General features: G+C 38.0%; 1 protein-coding gene across 12 annotated transcripts in view; it reads right to left on the bottom strand.

Annotated features, from left to right (window-relative positions):
- The window catches only part of DIO3 (iodothyronine deiodinase 3), a 161,171-nt gene that overhangs the window by 121,831 nt on the left and 23,937 nt on the right, over positions 1-15,403 (bottom strand). For 2 of the 12 annotated variants that reach the window (XR_009152671.1, XR_009152674.1), the window contains exon 2: positions 7,174-7,282. The exons of 8 other annotated variants lie outside the window; for them this stretch is intronic. The gene's annotated coding sequence lies outside the window, so the exon portion shown is untranslated. 2 more of the 12 variants (XR_009152679.1, XR_009152675.1) reach the window with 2 other exon arrangements.

The raw sequence follows: 15,403 nt of genomic DNA, 5'->3' as shown, positions 1-15,403 counted from the left end.
GAGTTTTCTCTTTATGGGAGTCTTGTGCTCTTAAAGATATAAAAACCTTGCAAGCAACTTGGAAGTTCTTACAAGTAATGTTTGCTCTTTAATTGGAACTCAGTCTTACTTCATGAAGGCCTATATGAAAGAATCTGCCAAATAAAGTTGGCTAAGATTAATTTCCTCAGATTGTTCTTTGTCCCATTTAATCCTGCATGATTAGTTTACTTCTCGTGGGAGAAAAGCATAACCTTGGGCTTGCGGTATTATGTCCTACCAGCCCAAATTTTGACAATGTCAGAGTTTGAGAGGGCTGTCCTAGACAAATTCATAACCTGGATTTGGAGAAAGGCAAAAATGAAGCACTTCATTATTATAATGATGGTCTCAGTGGTAGATTGTTCTTACTGAATTACATATATAATTTCCTTTCCATCCTTTGCAGAAGAGTACATTAGCCAAGCTAAACACATTACTACTTATGATCTTGGATGGAGGATTCAGTGATACTTAAAATTGCTTTGGCTTTAACTTTGGCAATATCTGCTGGCTGATTTATCTCTATTCTAATGGTTTGTGATTCATTTATTATTTTCCTTTCTCCCCTTTCCTCTCTTTGTTTAATGAGACTGTACTGCTATTTTGATATTTGTTGTTTCTTGTTAGTTGCGAAGTTGTGTCCGACCCATTGCGACCCCATGGACAACGTTCCTCCAGGCCTTCCTGTCCTCTACCATTCTCTGGAGTCCATTTAAACTCATGCCTACTGCTTCAGTGATTCCATCCAGCCACCTCGTTCTCTATCTTCCCCTTCTTCTTTTGCCCTCAATCTTTCCCAGCTCTTCTCCAGTGAGTCCTTCTTTCTCATTAGGTGGCCAAAGTATTTCATTTTCATTTTCAGGATCTGGCCTTCTAAAGAGCAGTCAGGCTTGATCTCCTCTAGGACTGACTTGTTTGTTCGCCTTGCAGTCCAAGGGACTCATAACATATAACATAACATCAGAGTTGGAAGGGACCTTGGAGGCCTTCTAGTCCAACCCCCTGCCCAGGCAGGAAACCCTACACCATCTCAGTCAGATGGTTATCCAACATTTTCTTAAAAATTTCCAGTGTTGGAGCATTCACAACTTCTGAAGGCAAGTCGTTCCACTTATTAATTGTTCTAACTGTCAGGAAATTTCTCCTTAGTTCTAAGTTGCTTCTTTCTTTGATCAGTTTCCACCCATTGCTTCTTGTTCTACCCTCAGGTGCTTTGGTGAACAGTCTGACTCCCTCTTCTTTGTGGCAGCCCCTAAGATATTGGAACACAGCTATCATGTCTCCCCTAGTCCTTCTTTTTGTTAAACTAGACATACCCAGTTCCTGCAACCGTTCTTCATATGTTTTATCCTCCAGTCCCCTAATCATCTTTGTTGCTCTTCTCTGCACTCTTTCTAGAGTCTCAACATCTTTTTTACATCGTGGCGACCAAAACTGGATGCAATATTCCAAGTGTGGCCTTACCAAGGCATTATAAAGTGGCACTAACACTTCACGTGATCTTGATTCTATCCCTCTGTTTATGCAGCCCAGAACTGTGTTGGCTTTTTTAACAGCTGCTGCACATTGCTGGCTCATATCTAAATATGAGGAGTCTTCTCCAGCACCAGAGTCTTCTCCAGCACCAGACTCGCAGGAGTCTTCTCCAGCACCAGAGTTCAAAGGCCTCAATTCTTTGGCACTCAGCCTTTCTTATGGTCCAACCTTCACAGCCATACATTGCAACTGGGAAAACCATAGCCTTGACTATACACACTTTTGTTGGCAGGGTAATGTCTCTGCTTTTTAGTACACTGTCTAGATTTGCCATAGCTTTCCTCTCCAGGAGCAAGCATCTTTTAATTTCTTGGCTGCAGTCCCCATCTGCGGTGATCTTGGAACCCAGGAAAATAAAATCTGTCACTACCTCCATTTCTTCACCATCTATCTGCCAGGAATTGAGAGGACCGGATGCCATGATTTTAGTTTTCTTAATGTTGAGTTTCAAGCCAACTTTTGCACTCTCCTCCTTCACCCGCATCAAGAGGCTCTTTAGTTCCTCTTCGCTTTCTGCCATTAGAGTGGTATCATCTGCATATCTGAGGTGGTTGATATTTCTTCCGGAAATCTTAATTCCAATTTTTGATTCATCTAGCCCCGCCTTTCTCATGATGTGTTCTGCATATAAGTTAAATAGGCAGGGTGATAGTATACAGCCTTGCTGGACTCCTTTCCCAATTTTGAACCAATCAGTGGTTCCGTGTCCAGTTCTCACTATGGCTTCTTGACCTGCATACAGGTTTCTCAAGAGACAAATAAGATGGTCTGGTACTCCCATCTCTTTAAGAACTTGCCACAATTTGTTGTGATCCACACAATCAAAGGCTTTAGCATAGTCAATGAAGCAGAAGTAGATGTTTTTCTGGAACTACCTAGCTTTCTCCATGATCCAGCGTATGTTGGCAATTTGATCTCTACTTCCTCTGCCTCTACAAAATCCTGCCTGTACTTCTGGTAGTTCTCGATCCACATACTGCTGGAGCCTAGCTTGTAGGATTTTAAGCATAACCTTACTAGGATGTGAAATGAGTGCAATGGTGCGATAGTTTGAACATTCTTTGGCATTGCCTTTCTTTGGAATTGGAATATAAATTGACCTTTTCCAATCCTGTGGCCATTGTTGAGTTTTCCAAATTTGCTGGCAAATTGGGTGTAGCACTTTTACTGTGTCGTCTTTTAAGATTTTGAATAGCTCAGCTGGAATACTGTCTCCTCCACTAGCTTTGTTGTTGCTCAGATTTCCTAAGGCCCATTTGACTTCACATTCTAGGATGTCTGGCTCAAGGTTAGTGACCACCCCATCGTGGTTATCAGGGATGTTAAACTCATTCTTGTATAGTTCTTCTGTGTAATTTTGCCACCTCTTCTTAATCTCTTCTGCCTCTGTTAGGTCCTTGCCATTTTGGTCCTTTATCATGCCCATCTTTGCATGAAATATTCCCTTCATATCTCCAATTTTCTTGAATAGATCTCTGGTCCTCCCTATTCTATTGTTTTCTTCTATTTCTCTGCACTGTTCATTTAAGAATGCATTCTTATCTCTTCTAGCTATTCTCTGGAATTCTGCATTCAACTGGGTGTATCTTTCTCTTTCTCCCTTGCCTTTCGCTTCCCTTCTTTCCTCAGCTATTTGCAGAGCTTCCTCAGACAGCCATTTTGCTTTCTTGCATTTCTTTTTCTTTGGAATGGTTTTAGTTGCTACCTCTTGTACAATGTTGCGAACCTCTGTCCATAGTTCATCAGGCACTCTGTCTATCAGATCTAATTCTTTAAATCTATTTGTCACCTCTACTGTATATTCATCAGGGATATGATTTAGTTCATACCTGAGTGGCCTGGTGCTTTTCCCTACTTTCTTTAGTTTAAGCCTAAATTTTGCAAGAAGCAGCTCATGATCTGAGCCACAGTCAGCTCCTGGTCTTGTTTTTACTGACTGTATAGAGCTTCTCCATCTTTGGCTGCAGAGCACATAGTCAATCTGATTTCTGTGTTGACCATCTGATGATGTCCATGTGTAGAGTCGTCTCTTAGGTTGTTGGAAAAGAGTGTTTGCTATGACCATTGTATTATCTTGACAGAATTCTATCAGCCTGTGCCCTGCTTCATTTTGTACTCCAAGGCCATACTTGACTGTTATTCCGGTTATCTTTTGCTTCCTACTTTAGCATTCCAATCTCCCATGATGATAAGGACATCATTTTTTGGTGTTAATTCTATCAGGTGCCGTAGGGCTTCATAGAACTTAATTCAATTTGACTTGACTCAACTTTGTCTTGTACAGCAGCAAGGTACTGGGGAAGCCAAACATTCTGTGTCATAGAATCTAAGATTTTATTTTAGTCTTTTCCAGCCTTAAGGTAAAGGTTCCCCTCGTACATATGTGCTAGTTGTTCCTGACTCTAGGGGGTGATGCTCATCTCCGTTTCAAAGCCGAAGAGCCAGCGCTGTCTGAAGACGTCTCCATGGTCATGTGGCCGGCATGACCAAATGCCAAAGGCTCACGGAACCCTGTTACCTTCCCACCAAAGATGGTCCCTATTTTTCTACTTGCATTTTTTATGTGCTTTCAAACTGCTAGGTTGGCAGAAGCTGGGACAGGTAACAGGAGTTCACCCCGTTACACAGCACTAGGGATTCGAACTGCTAAACTGCCAACCTTTTGGTTGACAAACTTAGCGTCTTAGCCACTGAGCCACCACGCCCCTTTTTTGCCAGCCTTACTGGAGTTCTTTTATCTTTTTCTTATAAAACTTACTTACCAAACCACTAACTGTCTCATTTCTCTTCCCAGGATCATCTACAGTATATTCCTACTTGCTGAATTTATTATTTGGAGTGGTTGATATGATGTTAAAGGGAGTTACAGATCACTTTCTGGTGACTTTGGGGTTAACTGGCACCAAAATTCTCCATAGGGAAGTGGGGCCAATTCAAGCAATACATCTCAGGCACTTTATGGTTGCATTTGAATTCTAGATGACACTTGGGGAATTTCCCAGCAACCTTAAGACAATTCCCTTGAGAGCCTTATCAACTTCTTCAACAGGAGGGCTCTTGGTAGGATTGACTCTGAATGTCCTCTCTTTGTATTCTAATCACAGGTTGTTCATTTGATCTATGGATCAAAAAGATTTCATTGATTTATGGAGAATCTCCAGCGGATGAAGTGCTTCGTTCTATCAATGAAGTTGATAGAAGATAAAAAGAGAATTTGACTAGACATGACTATGTTTCCAAGCTGAGACTTATAGTATGACAGTCAGGACAGTGAAGTATAGTTATTTCTTCAACCTTATTGCTTATGTGGAGTTCTGTCTTGCAGCCCTTTTCATATTAACCTAAGCTTTTTTAGGATATGAGGGCCTGAAAAATTGTTTAGAGGACCTCTATGAAATATTAACTTGATAAAGTCAAGTGGATTCATTTTGAATTGGAAGTCAGCTGAGTAGATCTTGAGGAGATAACTCAGATAATGCTGTGGAACGTAATTGAGGAGGAGCTTAAACCTGTTACTATTGAAGAAGAGGACAGTTTTTGGTGAGATGGTCACTTCTGGGCTGGATACCTATTCTATCTGGCTTATACTGTATAAGATCTCAGGGAAGGAGCAGGAAGCATATAAGAAGTCATCAAACTTAAAAAAATAGAATAGAATAGAACAGAATAGAACAGAATAGAATAGAATAGAATAGAATATTGGGCAAGTGTGATTGGACACACAAGGAATATGTCTTGGTGCATATGCTCTCAGTGTACATAAAAGAAAAGATACGTTCATCAAGAATCATAAGGTACAACACTTAATGATAGTCATAGGGTACAAGTAAGCAATCAGGAAACAATATCAATATAAATCATAAGGATACAAGCAACAAAGTTACAGTCATACAGTCATAAGTGGAAGGAGATGGGTGATGGGAAGGATGAGAAGATTAATAGGGCCGTGGGTGGCTCAGGCTGTAAGACAGCCTGTTATTAAACACAGCTGCTTGCAATTACTGCAGGTTCGAGTCCCACCAGGCCCAAGGTTGACTCAGCCTTCCATCCTTTATAAGGTAGGTAAAATGAGGACCCAGATTGTTGGGGGGGCAATAAGTTGACTTTGTATATAAATATACAAATAGAATGAGACTATTGCCTTACACAATGTAAGCCGCCCTGAGTCTTCGGAGAAGGGCGGGATATAAATGTAAATTTAAAAAAATAGTAGTGCAGATTTAGTTTGATAGTGTTGACAAATACAAAAGAAAGCAGCACACACCATTATGTGTGTTTGCTATATAGGTTATATTTCACATGTAGCCTATGTAGGCATAAAAATAGTTGTAATAAATAAAATTAATAAAATAAATCTGGGTTTCCTTCCCAAATTTAATTTTCCTTTTATGAAAAAGCAGAAAAAATCTATTGGCCAATCAAACAGACAGAAATCAGGTAAGAAAAGAAATTTCTGAATTTCCTCTGTCTAGTTAAATACTTCTGCAGCAATTTATTTAGGACAAGGCTCAGACACTTTTGAAAGAGATCATCCAGCTGAGTATTCAGGTTTCCTCCTGAGCAAATTCATAAGCCTAATCATTTTAGCAGATTCTTACAGGCAAATTCATTATATATATCTGGAAAATTAAACGAAATGTCTGGGTTTGTGGCCTGGATATTATTTCCAGAACAATCTTCCTGACCATTGTTAGAGACTGAATTGGTCTGATCTGGCAAGACAGTTCTTAGGCCCATATGGCCCATTACAGGCTGAATCATTCAGTTATGTGACTTATTGACCCAATGTCTGCTGCTAAGGAGAAAAACAAAATTCCACATTAGGAGTGATTAAAAAAAAGAGTAAAAATAAATGAAAGAAACAATATTATAATACTTTTATAAGGACCAAGCATTCTTCAAAAACGATTCAGCAGGAACACATTACCTTTAAAGGAGACCCTCATTTTTTCAGGTTCCTTCATTAGCTGGAAGATAATTAGCTGCTTTATAGAATCTACTTGCTAATGTTAGTGACTTTTAAACCAATGAAACTTTCTTCAGGCAAATACTTTCTTCAGGGGCCTCTGTGGCTCAGACTGCTAATGCAGTCTGTTATTAACAGCAGCTGCTTGCAATTACTGCAGGTTCTAGTCCCACCAGGCCCAAGGTTGACTCAGCCTTCCATCCTTTATAAGGTAGGTAAAATGAGGACCCAGATTGTTGGGGGCAATAAGTTGACTTTGTATATAAATATACAAATAGGATGAAGACTATTGCTAACATAGTGTAAGCCGCCCTGAGTCTTCGGAGAAGGGTGGGATATAAATGCAAATAAAAAAAAATATAGGAGCCAAAAATAGACTGGGCTCCTTTAATGAATCATGAAAAGATGCTATATTCTATTGGCAGAAGGCTTTCAAAATGTGCACCTATCCATTTAGTCATTGGTCTGACCACTGTAGAATATATTTTATTCACTGCATTTCAAAAAGAATCATATAGAACTGTAGAAAGGAATATGCGGGGGCAATCAAACTGATCAAGGGACTGCAGTGATTCCATAGAAAGGAGATGTTCAACAACTGGACTTTCTGCTTTGAAAAAATGTTGAGAGGTGTATAAAATTTTTCTTACTGTGGAAAAATTAATTAGGGGAAGTTTTTCTCTTTTGGTCTGTCTGTTTTGTCTGTCTTTCTTTCTCTCAGAATAGGGAGCCATTCAGTGAACTTGAGAGATAGAAAATCTATGAGAAACAATAGGAAAGATAATTTGTAACTACAGTTTTCTGACTGTCTATTTCGCTCTTAATATCACAGGACCAAAGTCGATGGAAAGCAACAACCCTAAACATGATATCTATTTTTTCTTCTTCCAGTAAGAAACCTTCTAAAACACATTATATTACATAGATGAAGAGATGACATAACATATGAACACATATCCTTAAGTACATCTATCTAGCAGTTTTAATCCCAATTTAATTATAATGTTAATTTTTATGCATTGTTTTATTTATTGGCTACTTTATATTATACATCAACCAAAGACCCTCTTTGAGGGAGATGGGTGGTTTAGAAATATGAAACATTAAATCAATCAATCAATCAATCTGGGGAATAACTTTCCCCACAGTTTCAGCCTATTCTTGTCCATTCAAATTACACTAACTAAATAAACAGAATGTATTTCACTTATGGTTATTCAGTCATTAAGAGTACTAAAGAACTATGAATAAGCACATCAAGTTTTTGTATTGGCAAGACAAGCTATGTCTTCTCCTCTCTAAAATATGCCTGGACTTCTGGTGTGGTGGACTTGGCAGCAAACATCTGAGCTGAGCCTCTCTACAGCAAGATGACACCTCAGCCCGTAATGCCCACGGAAAACACCAGTGGGATGCTTAAAATTCCTCCAGAACAAAGGGGAGGGGAGAATATATCCACACAGTCCTCAGATGGCTGCTTCTCTTGTGCAAATTGCGAAGTGAAAGCTTTAGTGGTTAGCTGGTGAGTGGAGTGTCTAGTGGATGAGAAAATAGGATCTGTTCAAGGCTGAGGTGCACCATTTATGGACAACAGAGCTGTCAATCCACATGACTAACCACTTTTAGAAAATTATTATCTACAGCCAAAGAGAGACTTCTGTCTTCTGAGGATGTACTTGCTTTAGAACATTTTCTGTTTTCGGGGGAAATTATAATCGAATGGGAGTGATAGAATGGAAAAGAATCTTATACATAGTTACTGATTAATAATATTAGAGTATAGTTTTTAGTTAAGTTTTCTTTGTATGTCTGTAAGACATGGTAAATTCTATTTTTGGAGATAACATTCTATTTCTTCCAAAGAGATCTCAGATCTTTTATATAAATTGGAATAGTAATGATGAAAGGGTTTTTTTGTATAGCCAGATTATTATTTTTTATTTACATTTATATCCCGCCCTTCTCAGGGCGGCTTACAGTGTGTAAGGCAATAGTCTCATTCTATTTGTATATTTACAAAGTCAACTTATTGCCCCCCCCCAACAATCTGGGTCCTCATTTTACCTACCTTATAAAGGATGGAAGGCTGAGTCAACCTTGGGCCTGGTGGGATTCGAGCCTGCAGTAATTGTAGGCAGCTATATAATAACAGGCTATCTTACAGCCTGAGCCACCATGGCCCTGGTGTTTGTTTTTAACTGTGTCACCATGACAACCATGACCTGTCCCACATTATTGAATTTTGAAGAAATAATGCACTCTAGATCTGATTTTTTCTTAGTATAGTTGCAACGTGACCTGATTTTGAAGGACATTCCAATCAGTCTGTGGCCATGATCAAGTAACTCTGTTTCTTGGCTTTCTGGGCCAGATGCCATGGCCAGCTTCAACTGAAAGAACTAGAAGATAGTACTACTGATGCTTTGGATGAATGCCACAAATAGCTGGAGGAGTAACTGGATGTAGGACTTTCCTCCATTGCTAAAGCACACTACTTTCTGGCAGATAGGATATTCAGATTTGCTTGAAGTTGGACTATAACTGGAGAGTTCCTGGAGAAGAGCCTTGGGCAGAGTCTTGTAGGGTTATCTAGAATACATTTATAGCTGTCTCTTAAGGAAGTCGACATGTTCCTCTAGTCTATCGGTTCAGCCAACTTTTTGTCAGAATCAGATCTCTCCTGGTTGGGCAAGGAATGACCTTTTAATTGGATCCATGCAGAGACATCTTCTCTGAGAAAGGGGTTGTCTCCTCAGCCTTAATGGAAACCTTGATATGCTGTTGCTAGACCTAATGATTTTGAACAATTTCCACTTAGTCTCCAAAGGTCCTTATTTAGGGAAGATGGTTGAAAAGGTGATTTGGCTTCAGCTTCTAAGAATCCCAAAGAAGATATATTATCTGGATCCATTACTGTTGGGTTTCATCTGCCTTTTATTTTATAAATAGATACAAATAAGAAACATTCCATTTTGACTTCCATTTTGAATCAATAACTGCTTTCTTTTAACCTCAGTGAATTCACTAGGTTTCATGAATATGTATGCACGTAGCCCAAAGCTGATTTTGGCTATTTATAAAAGAAAATATTTCTGTACCTGGTATGTAAAAACAGGTCTCTTATTGACTGTGACAATTCACACATTATTTTTAAATAAATTCTAAGATTTAACTAATCTTCCTAACCCCCTCATGGCACAACAAAGATAGAAAAAATTATAACAGTTTCCCCAGTTATTTTAGCAGTAAGTAAACATCTCTTCTGTTTGATAGACTCTGCAAACTCCTCTGAATTTTCAGCAGCGACTGGGTGTTGTAATCTGCATTAGAAACTGGAAGAGTTTACTGAAATTTCTGCAGGGTTTGCCCATATTAGTCTTAATTTGTCCTATTATTTTAAGCTGCTAATCGCCTGCTGCGACCGAATACCTCTCACCGACCCGTGCGCTCTCACAGAGAGGGACTCCTCAGGGTGCCGTCAGCTAGGCAGTGCCGTCTGGCGACACCCAGGGGAAGGGCCTTCTCTGTGGGGCTCCCACGCTCTGGAACGAACTCCCCCCAGGACTTTGTCAACTTCCGGACCTCCGAACCTTCCGTCGCGAGCTTAAAACACATCTATTCATCTGCGCAGGACTGGATTAGATTTTAAATTTTATATTGGTTTTAATGAGTTTTATTATTTATATTGTTTTTTAAAAAATTGGGCCATGTAGAATAAGCTTTTTAACTGTTATTTTATTTTGTATTTATATGTACCTTTTTTATTTGCCTGTGAACCACCCTGAGTCCCTAGGGAGATAGGGCGGTATACAAATATGATAAATAAATAAATAAATAAATAAATAAATAAATATTGAAGAATGCAAAAAGCACTGCTATCTCTCACTCTTGAAAATTACAGGAATCCAGTTCTGCCACACTGCATCCCTTGATGGTGGGGGGCAGGTAAGGGAGGGCAAAATTGGTTTTCTGAGACTCCTGATCCTTCTGGCTGCTCCTATGATTGCAATTCACCTGGCTGTTTCCACCCTCAGCCAGGGAGGCAGAAGGGAAATGGCGAGTTAGCTTCACCAATCAGAAAAAGATGAGGTGGGGGACAGGCATGAGAAAGTGCACACTGATGAACTGCACAGTGGAAAAGAAACCCTGAAAGAGGGGATGTGAGCAGCAGGTAGAGATTGGGGTAGTGTAGATTGAATCTAAATCCATAAATCTAAACTAAGCTGAAATCTACAGTTCGCAGCTGCTGATTGCAGAGAATTGACATGTGGTTTTCAATTAATTGAAAATTGATTCCCTCAACACTGTCAAACTATTTACTAAATCTGCACTACTATTAATCTTCTCATCGTTCCCATCACCAATCTCTTTCCACTTATGACTGTATGACTGTAACTTTGTTGCTGGCAATCCTTATGATTTATATTGATATATTGATCATCATTTGTGTTGTAAATGTTGTACCTTGATGAACGTATCTTTTCTTTTATGTACACTGAGAGCATATGCACCAAGACAAATTCCTTGTGTGTCTAATCACACTTGGCCAATAAAAAAATCTATTCTATTCTATTCTATTCTATTCTATTCTATTCTATTCTATTCTATTCTATTCTATTCTATTCTATTCTATTCTATTCTATTCTACCTTTATTACTGGAGTGGGTGCAGCAAACAACGAAGGAGAATTGATTTAATCAGTTCCTCTCCTGCTTTGGTCCTAAGAAAGTTTCCCCTCTGAAGCTGGATATCAGGAAGACTTCCATCAGGGGCATCAATGGAGGGTTTCTTTTCAAAGCAAATTGCAGCTTCCAGGAAAGGAAAGGAATTTCAACTAGAACTACATTGGGAAAGAAAAAATTAAAATGCCCCCCAATTCTTTCCTTCTCTCATACTGCTGTGAAAGAATGTAATTTCAGTTCTACTCCAATGGACTTTCAAAGCTGTCTCTTCACTTTAGATTTACAGGATGTACAGTGCCTCAGATGGAGGAGAAAAAGGCTAATGTAGCAGAAGAATCTATGGGCTTTTTTTAAAATAATACCCAACCACCTGAAATCAAGAGTGTTTGGGTAGAGAGATTTATGCTATGAATAAAAACAAGATGTTTCTGAACATATGCTACACCCCAGGACACTGGTATGTTCAGTTCCATACCCAAGCTCAAGAGTCTTTCCCAAGCCAAAATCCATTCCTATTTTTCCCTCATGCAACTTTTCCAGCCATTTAATTGATGAGAGAAAAACAAACTGGTGCTGTTCCTATTCTTGTAAATTGCAAATTTCCCAGAGATCTGCCAATAGATTTCAATTTACTTTCCTATCCTTGTTTCAGCTTATTTTTACCACCAAGAAGTTTTTTTTAAATGCTGGGGGCGGTGGTGACAGGCAATATTACAATGACGTTTTAAAAAAATGATTAGTCATGATTGTCCAGGGAACTGGACTATTTGTCTATTTGCCTAGGGCAGCACCAGGTGAGAGTGAGAAGCTCTTATTGCCATGAATAAATTGTGGAACTGTATCATTCAAAAAAAATATTCCTGCCCAGCTTGAAAGATTTTAGTGCAATAGACTAAGTGTCAGCGTTTCAGAAAAATGCCATCTCCATCTTATCTGCTAGTTCAGGATTTTACAAGAAGTGTCAATATTTGAAAAAAAGCACAAGTATTTTATTACTCCATTTAGCATACCGGCAATAAAATAAAATATCAAATAGAGTTAATTTTTGAACCGCTGTGGCCATCTGAAAATCCAGAAAGAGTTTAAGATCAAAAGAATACTTCCAAATTAGGAAACTATTTAAGTTTCTGTCTGAATATAGTTTTATTGAGCTCACTCAAGATAACACTGGCCAAAACATTATTAGTTTTATAAAATATGGAATGGATGACTAGTGCAAATCTCGAATGAAGAATGACATCCTTCTACCCTGAAAGTGCATCAAAAACATTAGATTTAATGTAGCCATGCCCCAATTTGTGGTTTGTAAATTATACAAAATTGACCTATGATTGGATCTGAATTTTTTTAAAAAAAGTTCTGAATTCAAGTATATTATAGATTAAGCTTTTACATTAGATTATTTTATTTTATTAGTACTGCTAAATGCATCGGTGAAACTCTGGCTCATGTGGCAAAAACATCCAGTAACAAAGGCCACAATTCCATGATAAAAGTCAACACTTTATAGGAGAAAAGTATAAACAGACTAAAGGTGTTTGACTTGAAAAATGTTTATAGTTAAAGAATTTCCATAACTAGACAGACACTGTGGAATATAACTGAGGAAGCTATAGGCCAATAACTGTTTTTTTTTTGCATTGCACCATCAGGCCAGCTGACTGAGAGAAGTGGGAATGTCGGGAAGTTCAAGCTGGAGTTACTGCATTAAAGCTGATTTTCCTCCTTGCTTGGAAAATCAGATGATATCAGAGAACTGATGGCCTTGTGTAAAATAAAGTATCCAGATCAGCTGCACTCTCCCAAATTGGGAAGCATGTTGTTGGGAAGAAGCCAAAGCTGGAGTCAATATATTAAACAATGCCTTAGATGCCAGCATTCTACTATTATCCATAATGTGACACTCCCTTGTTCTTCCCTTCAATTTATTTTTAGATCTTTAATTGCAAGCTATGCTGAATGACCAGATCTAGATGTTCTTTAAATGTTCCAGCATGCTATGGAGCAATGCTTTATTAGGAAGATCATAGCAATTATAAATGGCGGTTTTATGTGGTTGTCTACTATGGTTGTGAGATTACAACTATAATCTCTTAAAATATATAGGGCTTAACCGTAGTAATGCCTCCACTAGGCATTCTTGAATCAAAGTCCCCTCAAATCTAGAACCAACTCTGGGGGGAAAGTACCACATTGTTCAGACACTTATATTATAATTTGTCTGTTTGTTGGATCTCATGTCTACAGCAGACATGCATATAATCTGATTCTTCTTTGCTTACTTATATTTTCACTAAATAAATGCTAGCCCAATTCACCCAGATACCTGCTATCTAATATTTTAAAACTGACATGCTGACAGGAAAATTGAAAGTTTGAATTTGAAACATTGGAATGTTTCAGTATCCAAGAAATGTAGGGAAAGGTTTTAAGTAGATTTCATAGTACTAAATAGGAGGGAAAATAGAATTCGTTAAAGAAATATTTATGGATAAAACTATTATATTAAAACTCCCTATTTCAAAATGAAACAAAGAAGTACTGTGCTTCCAAGATGAATTCAATAATTTTCTGGCTTTCTGTTTAATGGTAACAGAACTATATATAAGCTATATAAACAGCTTATATTTATTTCATGTCTATTTGTCTGCTTTGTCAAAACCAGTCATTGATCAGATATCTAGCCTAGAGAAATCTGAGCTGATCTCATCAGATGTTCTCAGCAGGAGCATGAATCACAAAAGGAAGAACAACAGCAGCAGTAACAAAAATTACAAAAAGTACAAAAATCAAAAAATTTGATCATCTGTTAAGGATACTTCTTTTCTGGAACATCCAGCCAGGTTTTCTTGGAAAAATTTTGGTGACAATATCAAAATATTCATAATAATTATAAACCTGATATAATAGTTTCACTATTATAGATATAAATAGCAGTTTTTGTTCCTTGAGTTAATTCTGTCCATCTGCAATTTCTGGAAGATGCTCACAATCAGTATCTCTAGCTGCCTGCATTTATTGGCATAAGATGTAAGGATGCAAGCAACTGAATAGACAGAGGAGGAAATTGGGAAAAAAAAATTTCTGTGAAGGAAAGTGGGAACAGAAGGGTCTTGTGATCTATATGGCTGGACTCATGTATTTTAGTAAATATAATCTGAAAATCAGCTCAATAATTGTTTAATTTTAATTTTTTGTTCTTTTATTTTTTGTTTCCCAAATCTATTTTTTTCTGAACTGTTCCTTTTTCCTTTTCTATGAAAATTGCCTTTTAGTTCCATTATTTATATTTAGTTTACTCATGTTCAGATTTCATTTTGTATTTATTAAACCTTCTGTAATTAAATACAGAGAGGACTGTTTTCCTAGGACGCACACTTCTAGTAGATCATTTCTGTTTGTAGAAGATACCTGAAAATACTTGGAGTTACATAAAGCATTACAGGCTAAGACCAATACTTTGAATTCCACCTAGAAACCTGTTGTAAGTCAATGCATGGCCCATTGCATTGGCATTACATGCTAATAACCAGCGGCTAATTCTTGCAAGAACTGAACTTTCAATGGCAGCTTTATGTCTAACACGTGATGCTATGAGAATGAATTAACACTGCTAAATTCTCTGCTCCATGTGAAATCTCAATTAGTATATCAGCTAAGGGTGACCTTAGACACAACCTGCTCTTTTAGGGAGAGTCTCAATTAGTGATGTGCTCCTTCAGAGGTATGCTTTCACATTCAAAGTTAATATTGGAGCAGACATGGAACTTTTATGCATATTGCTAAAGTTCACCTTCTACCTCTAATGCCCTGTTTAGACCCAACAGTTTCCAAGCTCAGAGTCAAGACTTCTAGAATATCTACTTCAGCTTCAATTTTAACAATACATGAGCACACAATAGATTTAAACTTAATGTTAACCGCTCCAATCTTGATTGCAGAAAATATGACTTCAGTAACAGAGTTGTTAATACTTGGAACACACTACCTGACTCTGTGGTCTCTTCCCAAAATCCCCAAAGCTTCAACCAAAAACTGTCTGCTATTGACCTCACCCCATTCCTAAGAGGACTGTAAGGGGCATGCATAAGAGCACAAGCGTGCCTACAGTTTCTGTCCTATTGTTTCCTTTCATTATATCCAATTAATGTAGTTATTACATATTTATGCTTATATATATGCTTATATATTGTATAGT

The sequence above is a fragment of the Ahaetulla prasina genome, chromosome 1, assembly GCF_028640845.1.
Source record: "Ahaetulla prasina isolate Xishuangbanna chromosome 1, ASM2864084v1, whole genome shotgun sequence".
In the NCBI taxonomy this organism is placed as follows: Eukaryota; Metazoa; Chordata; class Lepidosauria; order Squamata; family Colubridae; genus Ahaetulla; species Ahaetulla prasina.
Note: the sequence above shows the minus strand (reverse complement) of the source record. Positions and strands in the feature narration are given on the sequence as shown.